The sequence below is a fragment of the Corvus moneduloides genome, chromosome 1 (genome assembly GCF_009650955.1).
Source record: "Corvus moneduloides isolate bCorMon1 chromosome 1, bCorMon1.pri, whole genome shotgun sequence".
NCBI classification, from domain to species: Eukaryota; Metazoa; Chordata; class Aves; order Passeriformes; family Corvidae; genus Corvus; species Corvus moneduloides.
This window is the reverse complement of record NC_045476.1, coordinates 146,992,736-147,005,964: the sequence shown is the minus strand read 5'-3', so window position 1 is coordinate 147,005,964 and position 13,229 is coordinate 146,992,736. Positions and strand designations below refer to the sequence as shown.

The window sequence follows — 13,229 nt, the reverse complement described above, 5'->3', positions numbered from 1 at the left end:
TTGCATTGAATCACGCTATCATTCTGACTTCCCAAGCTTTACAGGATTAACTTATTTTATGAGTACTACTTAATGTAGCAAACATGGTGAGTGTTTATCAGGGAACTCTTTTCTCAGAAGTCCTGTCTGCATGGTTCTGGGTATGTTTTATCAGGATCTTTCCACCAGAGATCAACTACAATTAAGGTCTTGCTTGATTGACCTTCTTTGCAGAAGAAAAGACTTCTATATTTTGCAAAGAAAAAGCAATACTGGTTTTTTACAATCAAACATTTTCTTGTGAGTAAAAGTATATGAATTTAAATATACTCTTTTACATTTATTTGAAATTTTAATCCTTTTAGTGCCATACTTTCCTTGAGTTTATTGCCATGTGTTTTTACTTCATTTTAATGATTTCTTTTTTTACAGCATGCCGAGTTCTGATGATCATATAGCCTCAGATAGCTCTTTGATATGTTTCACTGGTAGCTTCAATAAAAAAATTTAGGACTGTATTGTTTCTATCATTGTTGAAAGTACAGTTGAAATTATTTTCTATATACTTGTTACAGTAGTCTGAGATATATTGTGTTATGAAAAACTGAAACTATAGTCCAGTCCTGTAATCCTCATGATTTTTAAACCTGAACGGTGATATGGTAAAAGTATAGAATGGACCAAACAAGAGGAATCATTTGGAAATTATCTTGACCAACCTGCTACCCCAGATCACAGAATCACACAAGGTATGGTTGGAAGGGATCACTGTGAGTCCTGTGGTCCAACCTTGCTGCTCAGGTAGGGTCATCCCAGAGCGCATTACACAGGATTGTGTCCAGAAGGTTCTTGAATATCTCCAGTGAGGGAGACTCCACAAGCTCTCTGGATAATCTATTCCAGTGCATGGTCACTGCACAGGAAAGAAATTCTTCCTCATGTTCAGGTGGAATTTCCTGTGTGTCAATTCCTGCCCATTGCCTCTTGTCCTATTACTTGGCACCACTGAGAAGAGCCTGGCTCCACCCTCTTGACACCACTCCTTTAGATACTGATAGACAGTGATAAGGACCCCTTTTGATTGCTTCTTCTAAGGCTGAGCAGATGTCACTATTTCCTCTCTATCCTCTTAAGAGAGATGCTCCAGTCCTTTAATCATTTTTGTCACCGGCCTCTGGACCTACTCCAGGAATTCCAGGTCTCACTTGTACTGAGGAGCCCAGAACAGGAGACAGCACTCCAGAAGTGCCTCACTAGTGCTGAGTAGAGGGGCAGGATCACCTCCCTCAACCTGCTGGCAATGTTCTTCCTAATGCAGCCCAGGACACCGTTGGCCTTCTTGGCCACACTTCTGGCTCATGGACACTTTGTTGTCCATTGGGACCCCCAGGTCCTTCTCTGCAGAGCTGCTTTCCAGCAGGTCAGCCCCCAGCCTGTACTGGTCCTTGGGGTTGTTCCTCCCCAGATGCAAGACCCTGCACCTGCCTTTGTTGAGTTTCAGATGGTTTTTCTCTGCCCATCTCTCCAGCCTGTAAAGGTCCTTCTGAAGGGCTCACAGCTCTCTGGGGTGTGGGCCACTCCTCCCATCTTTGTGCCATCAGTGAATTTGCTGAGGAGGCATCTGTCCCTTCATCCAAGTCATGGGTGAATAAGTTAAATGGTACTGGGCCCACTATTGCGCCTTCAGGGACACCACTAGTGACAGGCCTCCAACTACACAGCATGCTACTGACAAAAACCCTCTGGGATCTGTTGTTCAGCCAGTTCTCAGTCCATCTCACTGTTTACTCATCTAACCCACACTTTCCAAGTTTGCCTGTGGGGATGATGTGACACTATTGAAAGCTTTGCTAAAGTCGAGGTAGACAATACTCACTGCTCTCCTTTTATTCAACCAATGTTGTTCATTGGTTGAACAACCCGGTTGTTTCGTTGCTGAAGGCAATCAGGTTGGTCAAGCCTTTAGTAAATCTCTGCTGACTACTTCTGATCACCTTCTTGTCATCCATATAGATAGAGATGGCCTCCAGAATGAGGTGTTCCATCACCTTTCCAGGGACTGAGGTGAGGCTGACTGGCTGGTAGCTCACTGGTTTCTCCTTCTTACCCTTTCTTGGAGACCGGGATAACATTTGCTTTCTTCCTGTCCTCAGGCACCAATCCTGATTGCCACAACCTTTCACAGATGATTGTGAGTGGCCTTGCTATGGGGTTCACCAGCTGTCTCAGCACTCATAGCCCATATTGAGGTCAGATCCACCTTCAAAGTAGTTCAGTTGAGGCTCATATTGAAAGTCATTGCTCTTCTCAATCCCCTATTTTTCCCCACTTTTCTGCATTCTGCAGTGACATGGTTTTTACTGTGACATTGGAAACTCCTGACTGAGTAAATTAAAGAATATGACAAGAATGACCCTGCAGCATTCTAGCTTTTCTGTCTATATGCTTGATTTGTGATTCTTCTGTCTTGGGTATCTTCAAGGTTTGATTCATTCCATCTGAAAAAAGTTGAGTCTAAACTACGTGGCATTATTTTTCTCCGCATTTAAAATAATCGTATTGGTAAACTAACTTCCAGCAAATTTCAGCTCGGAGACAGACAGATTTAGGCAAAATGTTATCTGTGTCTGTTGTCTGTGGGCTTTGTGCTCACAGGTAGATAAGAGGAAGCTGGACTCTGGGAACTGGGTTTACAACACGAAGGAGATGCAGTTTCTTCTGCCTGTGTACGGCTGTGTTTAGATTAAAAAGACCTCACTGAGATAAAGCATGAATTTTTCACCAGTGCAAACAGAAGAAAAATCAGACTCTTGATAATTGTTTTTCATGCTGGAATATGCTATGTATTTCATATTCATCATCTCTTCTGTAAAAGAGTGGCTTAGTGACTGCCAAAAGGCTTAGGACAGATTAGATACAGACTTGTGACACAAAACATTTATTTTCAGCTGGAGATTCAAAATGTTCTATTCAGCAGACATTAAAATAACTCAAAATGTTGTCTCTGTCTTTGATGTTTGAAGCCTGAAGAAATGTGGCTGCCAACTTTATCTGATTACTGAATCTTTATGGTCTGATACATTCTAGGATGCAGAGTTCAAGAGATGTTTGCATTAGAGTGTATAGGTAACCTAGGAATTGTCAGACTTAAGCAGACCAGTTACCAATTATTCTCTCTCCAAGTATTAGCTCCTTAAGGGAAGGGTTCCAGAGGTCATTGGTAGGGAAAAACTTGCATACTGTATGTAACTCATGCTGCAGTCTTGTTTCTCTAACAAAGTCAGTTATCCACTTAGAGTTATACTGTAAATGAAAAAGTTATTTTTAAATTTTGCTAAGTTATTTAATTGCAAAAATTCCTGCAATAAAATTTTTTAATATCTAAATGACTCATCAGAGAGGGAAAAAGTTTCAAATTCTAAATGTAGAAGACTGCCTATTCATTTTCTCATACATTTCATTCTTATCCTTCTTAAACTAATGAGGAGCAGCTGCAGTTTAGGGACACTGAGCCTAATAGAGAACTCTGATGATATAGATGCAACTCTTCATGAACTAAATAGGTTATTTTGTTGCCTCTTTATTCAAGTCCAGTTAATCAAAGTGGCTAAAAGGAAGGAAGTTTGGACTTGAAGATTCAAAGCAGTTTCTATTTCTTTTTTTTTTCCCTACTATATTTCCCTCTCTTTCTCTTCTATGTGTATCATTTTATACATTGTATTTCAGGATTCAGAGGGTAGGATTTGATGTGATAAAATGTGCTATAGGGATGCTCAGACTCAAAATTAATTGGCTCTGTCTTGCCATTCATTAATTTTTCCTCACTCATTTTTCCAAAACCTTGAAATAACCAAAATGTGTTTGACATGTCACAGACAAAAACAACTTAATTGAACTCTTTCTTTACAAACTTTCCCCTTTATCATGCTTTTTGTTATTTGTCTGTTTCCCCCTCCCCAACCTCTTTGTTATCAATCTTTAATATTTCTCTGTTTTTTATCATTTCCATGTCCCAGTCTCCCCTTTTACCTGAGATCACTTGTCCTTGATTTTCAATATTGTGTTAAGCAATCAAGTCCCTGTATTTTATATTAAATAAATTCCACCATTTGATGGTGGAAGGAATAAATTAGAAATTGACATTTATTTTTTGTTTCTGGATGACCAGAAAACCTCTTGCTTTTTATTAAAACCTACTGACATGTGACACTCTGCCTTGCCTGATCTCAGCAGCCTCTTTCCCCACACCTTCCAAGCTCAATTTTAGGAGGGAGAGCCTTGAAAAAAAAGTTTTGTAATCCTCTTATAAAATAAGTGGTTTTACACTTCTTGGCTACACTGGGAATCTGAAAGTCTGAGAAAACAGTCCACCTTTTCCCATCATAGGAACATTCTCTGTCCTAAAAATGTTAATTTCCAATGTAGATGACACATTCTGTTTTGGTTCAGTACTAGGCAGCTGAGGCCAGGCAGATGAGCCGTGTCTAAAGAGAAGGTAAGACATAATTTTGTTACAAACTGGTAGAAGTCAGGATTGTTTAGCAGCAAATATATTGCTTTTTTTTCTCCCCACCCACAACAAAATCATTTGAGGAGAAGTTTTGTATAATTATAGAGAATAAGCTCACAAACATTGTGTACTTTGATTTGCTTAGAAGTTTTGAATAAGCCACATCTTATTTGATAATAGACTTACAAAGTTTATTTCCTTGGTCTCCTTCAGAAAAATGTCATTAAGTGCTTTGTAAAGGTTTAGAAATTGGGTTTGTGCTGAATGGTCAAGCTCCTAGACAATATTATAACATAAATAAGCAATGACAAAACAATTTATTTCTGGCATGCTTTGCCATAATATAAATCTTTTTGAAGAGAAGGCAATTTTTTTCTTTCACCATCAAAAGCTATTTCAATAATGGTAGTCCAATTATGAGACTTCACTGAGTTTTTATTGCTAATTGCCTTTTGTCCCTCTGAACACCATTTTAAAGAAGACACATAAGTATTAAATTTAAAGAAATCATTATTGTAAATTAGACCTAAAAAAAAAATGCTCCCTGAAGTCCCGTAGAAAGAATCTGGTTTTACCCTGAGTGTCAATACCTTTTCCAATTGAGAAAATTGTGATATAGGCTCTTGAATCAGTGACAGGTTTAAGAAGACTAGAAATGAGACAGTGATACCATTATAAAATCAGAACTACCTTTGGATTACAGGAATGCTTTTTTTTTAATTCTGACCTTGGAAATTCACTTGATAATAGCTTTTAAAAGTGTTGCATTCATGAAGAGAAGAAATCTACTTTGGATAAGTTAGCTATTTTTTTTTTTCTTTTGGTGCTTCCTTCAGCTCAGAATATCCTTAATGAACAAGATCTGATTTTAAGCAGGGAAGTAGAAACTACACCAGATACACATTATGTGTCCTACATTTATGCAAAGGGTAGCTTTATCCCAGAAATAAACAGAACTCGATCAAATGTCTACTAAAATGTCTGGAAATTGGAACATCCCCACTACAGTTCTGTATTCATTAGCACCAGCCGACATGTGACACTGACACATCTTGGGCAGTGCCAAGCATGCATACAAATAAGGGGGAGACTAAAAATGCTCCCCCAGCAATAATAACTGAGTATCTTAAAGTCAGGCTAAAACTTCACAGCAATGGCAAAAGCACTTGCAGGGTTCCTTGTATTGCCTCTCTTCTCCACCTAACCTCAAGGTCCTATTTCACTGCATTGGGTTTGAAAGAATTTTTAGCAACTGTTCTCTAGGATATTTTTCCCATGGGAAAACTATTATCTCAGTCCCCCCCAGCCTTACTTCTCAGGAAGAGTTGAACTGAACTGGTCCAGGTCTCCTTGAAAGATTTCAGTTTGAATTAGCTGTCCTGGTGGCTCAAAATATAAGCTACTGAAAGAGGGAACTTATGACAAGAAGTCTTACTGAAGGCTTTAATGACTGATAACACTGAAAATCCAGCCTAAAGTGGCACATAAACTAAGCTGTCTAACTAAAATATATTTTAAATTAGGTTCGTTTGCAATTTTTGCTTCTTTCCTTTCTTTCTTTCTTTTTGGCTGTGTTTTGGGTTTGGTTTTGAATAAATTATTTAAATTTAATTCATATCTATTTAAAGAACTTCTGCTTTTAAGGTATAGGGAGATGAATCTTATTTTGGCCAAAACCTATGAATAGTTTATATGTAACCTTAGTTGTTGAGCATCTGGGATTGATCGCACTGAACCTGTGTTAAAAAGAACACATCTGATGAATCCCAGATGTTTTAATATGGCGCTCCCTCCCAAACTAACTGGATCAGGATGGGAAACAAATGAAAGATAAATGTTTTAAAATTAACGACCTAAGCAGTCTTAAATGTAGGCAAGTTGAAGGTGATGCTGAAGATGGTGGCATTTTGTCCAGGTAAGTGTATGGTCTCTATATTTTCCCTATTTTGTTGTTTTTGAGGGCTGAAATCTCTCATGGACATAGAACTAGAGAAAAATGCTTAACCTTGACAGTGAAGATGGTGTTTGGATTCCGTTTCCCTTGCTCGTACCTGTGCTTCAGCCTTGTTTCATTCTACAGATGGGCATGTTAATAATTTTCTAGCAAACTTTAAAGACAAACTAATACACATGGTAACTTCAAGGATAAGAAAGGCAAAACAGAAGTGGCAGTCAGATAATAGGCTGGTAAGCTTTTACCAATTTCTATGTAGCTGAATAAGAGAGACACCAGCTAATTGATACAAAAATACGCAGTAAGTTTGTTAACATTTTCCTACAGCTGACACACACAAGCATAGCACCATCTTTGACTGTCTCATTTTTCTCTTTTGGGCTATTTTCTCATCCTTGGTTTTGGCTAAGTCAGGCATAAAGTATATTGTTCTTCATAAAATAATCTGGCATTTAATCTTTTTGTCTTTCCTCCTTCCAACCTATTTAAATTGTGAGGAAAATGTTTATACAATAAGAAGTTTGCTGTTACTGCAGCTTGGAGAGTTGTCCATGGTTTTTGCTAGTACAAGGAACATGGAAGGGGGAAGAGTTTTTTGTTTCATTGTGGTAGGAGATCAGCAAAAGTATAATTCTCACCTTTCCCAGATTGCTTTGCAGACATAGACACCCTATACTCACACTTTGAGGCCTGTGACTAGGCCAGGAAGAATTTAAAAAAAAAAAAAAGGTGATAGTATTTTCTAAATGTAGCAATTTAGGCCAAATGGGATAGAAGCATGCACTCTATTGAAACAAAAAGACATTTCCCATTGTTTGTGTTTTAAAAGAATAATTTTAGCTGGAATGTGAAGTAAAATTTATTCTCCAGTGTGGGCTTCTAAGCAGAGGCAGGACAATTTTTCTGTTCCTTTTCACTAGTGGTAGTGTGGCTTAAGATGCAACGTGGAAATCTGTCAAATCTTTATCAAAGTGACTTTGATAAAAGTGGCTTGACCTTGGCTGGATGTCGGGTGTCCACTGAGCTGCCCTTCAAGCTCCCTCTAAGCAGGACAGGATGAGGAGAAAGTAAGGTAGGAAAATCTGGTGGGTTGAGATTCTGGCATTTTAATAAAGCAAAAGTACAGGTCACACACACAGAAGCAGAGGGAAACAAAAGATTTTATTCTCTGCTTCCCATCAGCAAGCCATGTCCAACCCATTCCTGGGAAGCTTCAGTATACACAGAGGTTGCTCAGGAATATGAGTTGTAAATAAGGAGTGTTCCCACTTCCTTCTCCTTTTTCCAACTTTTGTTGCTGAGAGTATTCTAAAGATTTTGCCCACCCCCAGCCTGCTGGTGAGGTGGGGCTGTTAGGAAGAGGGCCTTGGTGCTGTGTCAGCACTGCTCAGCACCACCCAAATGCCTTCCTCATTATCAGTGCAAAGCACAGCACTGTGAGAGCTGCTGTGGAGAAAATTAGCTGTATCTCAGCCCCAACACAAACTTATAGCTGATTTTGTTTGCCCCACTCTTATGTGGAAGCTGCCCTTTATTGTTCCAGGAAATCCTGGGCATTAACATCTTGATCATCCATATCACTTCTATTTTCTTTATTTTCTTTTGTGCTTAGTTGACCCTTTTTTGTTAGTTTTATTTATAGCCAGAAGTAATGTATATACTGTCCTCTAAGTATGTGCATGTGTGCACACATTTGCTACCCCGGGGAGTACTGAAGAGAGATTGTTAACTACATGAGTAAGTTTCACTGGAAAAGTATGTGCTGCATTATGGAGAAATAAAGTGTTTCATTTTCATGAATAGGAATATACTGCAAACCTGTACCTACAGAAATGAAAGCAACTGCCTTTACAGGACACTTAGTTTTATGTTGAGACTAAGTAATTAATTTTGGAACTTGTGACTTAGAAAAAAATGACCTTTAAATGTCTAAAGTATTGAGTTGTACTTTTCCCACCTAAAATACAGAAGTATACCCAGTCAAGACAACTCCTAAGATAAATGTTATGATTTCATGATGGATAAAATGATTAAATCATTAAATGATTTAAATTTGATTGAGAAACATTGCAAGAACACATTTCAAGCTACATTAAAGACTTGATCAACATTCCAGAAAATTTAAAACTAATATATTAAAAGGACATAAATCAATAGTGACAACACAAATCCGACATGAAGACAGACTGTATGTGATATAATATTACAAAAGCTTTTACTTTAGAAGAACCATTAATGATTTAATCAGAATTGATAGAAGGAAAATAAGTCTGAGATAAGGGTCTTACTTTGAACTACTCTTGACCTTTTTTTAGGTGTCTTGAAAGAGTAAATGATCTTTTACTGTTTAGCATGGGATGTCTAAGGTGCAATAAAGTACAGTCTTGGAACTTTTTTTTAGAAAAAGCTCTGTTTCTTAGAATAAAAGCCCCACTTGAGCTCCTGTAAGCATGGCTGTGGTGGGTTGGACTAAAGACTCTTCTAGTCCAAGATCCTGTCTCTGACACTGCCAGTAGCAGTTGCTTCAGAGAAAAGGAATAAAAATTGAATGAGCATAACATGATAGTCCCCATGGCAAATCCTTCCAGATGCTGACAATCTGTGATTTAGGGAAACCGTGAACCAGAGGTTGCAACCTTTCATTCACATTTCATAACACTTCATGAACTTACTCATGATTGTACCTAATAGCTTTTTGAACCATTTATGCTTCCAGCATCCTGCACATCTCATGGCAATGAGCTCCACAGATTAAGTAGGAAGCTGTGAACAGCTGTGTCTTCAGTTTGTTCTTAAACTTGATTCTTGATTACATTTCTTTATTATTCTAATATGAGGCCTAGTAAGTACCCACCACCTTCTCATTACTTCTTGCTTTTACTTTATCTCTAGCAATAAATCTTCTCAGTTGTCTTTTTTTTGCTGAGTTTTTGAGGTTTTAACTGAACTCTCCTTTGGAAAAGGTCATTCTGGGTCTCTGTCTCTTGAAAATGTCTTAATCCCACTTACCTTTCAGAACTGAATTGTTGAAGTTGGGATCTTGTTTACTTATGGCTCCTGAAATGACTGGTGCACATATGTACCAAGACAGAGCATAACTTTTTATTTGCCAAGATTAAAAGAGAGCTCCAAAGGCAGGCATGGAATTTAACTTTGAAAGAGTCTGTTGGTGTTAGAAGCCAACTACAGGCTCCAAACCACTGAAGACAAGTTGATCTAAGGGCAAATTTTGGCCCTAACATTGCATTACATGGAGTAAGTGCTATTGGGAGCAATTAACAATTTGCCATCTGCCAATAAATACATAGATATTTTCTGTTGGAAAAATAAGGAGTGAGTGATATATTAAGTACCAATTTGTAATGACAACCACCGTACCAAAGTGAAAGTTTTAAAACACTCAAAAGGTCTTTCAGAAACTATATCTTACACCCTTTGTGTCATCAGACCAAATATACGGCACACAGAGGAAAAACTAGGACACATCAGAAACTGTGTGTAGAGCAAATACGCTCAGACCAGAGTCACAGGGCAAGGTTGCATAAACATAAAGAAAACAAGGTTGCATAATAGACTATTTCAGTTTTAAGGCCTTATACTTATGGAGAGTTTGTACTTAAAATTATAACACAGTTAAAAATTGGAAATTTTTCACCTTAGAGAAGTAAGAATGCATTTAAACAAGAACCCTAGCAGGCATTTTAGAGTTGTGTGTTACCACTGAAGAGCCTCATAGCTTTGTTAATGAGCATCAGCAACATTCAGCCAGAAAGTCTAGTTCTGCCATGAGAGGAGAGGAGACAACTGCTTTTCTGATTTGGTTAGCTTGAGCAAGGCCTTGCCTTCACCAGGTCAGAGACACAAACATAAGCTACCATGCCTGTGAAGAATGGGCCACAGCCGGGTGTCTTCATGAAGATGTTTTGTAACGGAAACTTGCTGGTGAAAGAGTATGATTTTAAAATTTCCAGAGATAGAGGGTTTTTTACAAACGTTGAGAATTTCCCATTATTCTTCAACTTTTCTTTTATCACATTAATTGCATATCACTGCTGTATTACTTCCGTACATCACATTACATTAGCATATTGTTCTTATACATACTTACAAATACTCAGTTTTTCATATTACTCATTAGTAAGTATTGACATTTCATTTTAAAGAGAATTTTTCTACTAATGACTTCCATCCTTTTGATTTTATATTTTTCTGTTACACTACAGCTATCCACCTGTGAAATACAGCTCTTCTTATAGAATACATAGAAACAGTGCTCAATCAGCCTGTAATCTTCTCCTTGATAAACAGGCTATTTATCAATCCTTAGTTATAAAGTATAATTTTCAAACAATTAGTTACTCTGAATTTTTTTGGGGACCTCATGTAATATTTCAGTATTTTTTCTTATATTACATAAATTGCATATACTAAATCTTGATATCTTTGAGAACTGCAGAGGCACGAAATACTAAATTGCACATCATGTACCTACTCTTTCTTAATATTTAACTTTATATAAAAGATAAAGATTGTATTAACATCTTCACTCAAGGAAAATCTTCAAAAATTTACAGTGAACTGACTGTGCTTATCCATTATGATTAAGACATTTTAGTCTTTGCTAGTCCAAAAAGTCACCAATATTATTGTAACTATGACCTACTTTTTTAGTTCCAGTGAATACAAATTTCTCATTTTGCCATGAATTGATTTGCATCCCATGGATTGTCTCTCATCTGTAGGGTGATGAGTCAGCTGCTTTATTGCTCACCTAAACATGGAATTACATGTAACTAAAATCAATGGTGACCTTATGTTTCTTCATTTATGATAATTTTTTTAAACCCGGGACCACAAAAACTTCAAAAAAATGCATTTTAACACAAGTTCCTCTTCTATGCCAGTAATAAACCCCAATTTACATTCACATACACTCAGGGTTTAATCCATTTAGAATGTGTAATTTGTAACGCTCTGATTTCCTAAAGGAAACCACAACAGTATAATAATTCAAGTATTTAATAGCACATTCAATATACTATGTCATTAATATTCTGTCTATGGACCAAAGGGATTATGCAATGTTAGTATGACTAGTGCTACAAGCCCATGCTATTGTTAATTTTACTGACTCCCCCTTAATTCTTTACTAATTGATTACCATACTATCATTTATCAAAGTTATGATGACAGGCCTATGAATTATTCAGATTTTTTCAGATCTCAATTTTGGCTTGACATTAGCTTAGTTTGGATTTTCTTCAGTGTTCCCTGGTTTACTAAAAATAAATGAGACAGCTCCCAAGACACAGTTTTAAATCTCTTGGACACAGTTTATCGGGGTCAGTAATTTAAAAATATCTAAAATTTAGTAATTACCTTATGACATGTGGCTAAGATTGCAGTAGAAAGCACATGTGCAACATTATTTAATGAAATCCTATTTTTTTATCCTAAAGATAAATAATAATTGAAATAACACTTTCAAATTTTCTGCATTATTATTCAATCCAATATTAGTATTGTAATTTTCCTTGTTTCTAACACTGAATGAAAATTCTTTAGAGTTCTACTTTACTTTGTTAGGCTAATAATTTTCCTTTAATTTTTTTCATTTCATTTCAAAACTATGCTTTATTTTTCAATTCAGGTGTCACAAAGATATTCAGATTTCACTAAGAATAATTGTCTCCAATTCCTATCTCGTCATTTATAGCAACTGCTATAAAATTAAATTTAGATTATTCCATTTCTTCTCTAGACCAGGTTGCTATGCTTATGATTTGGTTTTTTTGATCAGCATGGAATTTTTTTCCAGACTTTGGTTTCTGAGGAATTCAGTAAAGTTTCCTTCAACATTTTCAGATATGAATCATAATTTTCTGTTTAAATTTTCTTTTGGATTATTTGACTCACATTAATTTCACCTTTGACAAATTAGTCTCTTATGACACTATATATTTACTTACATGAAGCAATTTGTTTTAATTCATTCACAATATTTTAAGTCTATGTATCTAACAAATTTTGACTTTGTGATTAATTCTTTCATATGTGACAAGATGGGAAGTAGTAGAATTTCACATATTTGCTGTAATTCATTTATTGAATAAAATTCATCTACCATTTTCAAAAAATGTGACATTTAAATGTAGTCAATAAGACAGTACAAGCAGTTGCTCAGATTGAATTCCACCATCATAATGTTGTTTTACCTTCCCTCTGTAGTTCTGTATTCAGGTGTCAGTCAGGTGTTGGCTGACTGACTAACACTAGTTGCCACCTAAGTGACTATATTCTGTGTATGTATTCAAAGAAACAAGAGTAGGCAATGTGTTTTTCCTTCTCCCTAACTGATTAGACGTCTTAATTTTAAATATTAGAGTCATGAAAATCTTGTGAAGAGATCTGATTAACACTACAATACTAATTTCACCCTTCCCCATAGCTCTTAGTGTGAAACTTTTCTACTTTATAAAGTTATATCAGTTTGTTCTCTCTGAAAAAAGAAGTTCTGTTTCTGCTGAGCTGTGAATGTATTCAGATCACATAATTTCCATCTAATCTCAAGCCAGGAGTGAATTCATGCATACAAGTCTCAGGATTCTTATCACCTGGTCTCATATACCTAAATTATTCAATAACGCCTTTTGGAACCATAACATGGAGTTCGTTAAACCAGACCATGAAGTGCTTTGCACTGGGAACCATGTCTAAGTCCTGGTGAAAGATACTTAGTTTAAATCTAAGTTGCCCCAGGGAAAGAGTCCAACAGGTATGCCTAAG

The 13,229-nt window shown here is 36.6% G+C and overlaps 1 long non-coding RNA gene across 1 annotated transcript; it reads right to left on the bottom strand.

Moving 5' to 3' along the window:
- Window positions 1-2,799: 2,799 nt before the first annotated feature.
- Window positions 2,800-4,521, bottom strand: LOC116450194. Its single transcript, XR_004242709.1, has 2 exons — window positions 3,846-4,521; window positions 2,800-3,799 (listed from the first exon to the last, which is right to left on the bottom strand). It is a non-coding gene; the product is annotated as an uncharacterized LOC116450194 (long non-coding RNA).
- Window positions 4,522-13,229: the final 8,708 nt, after the last annotated feature.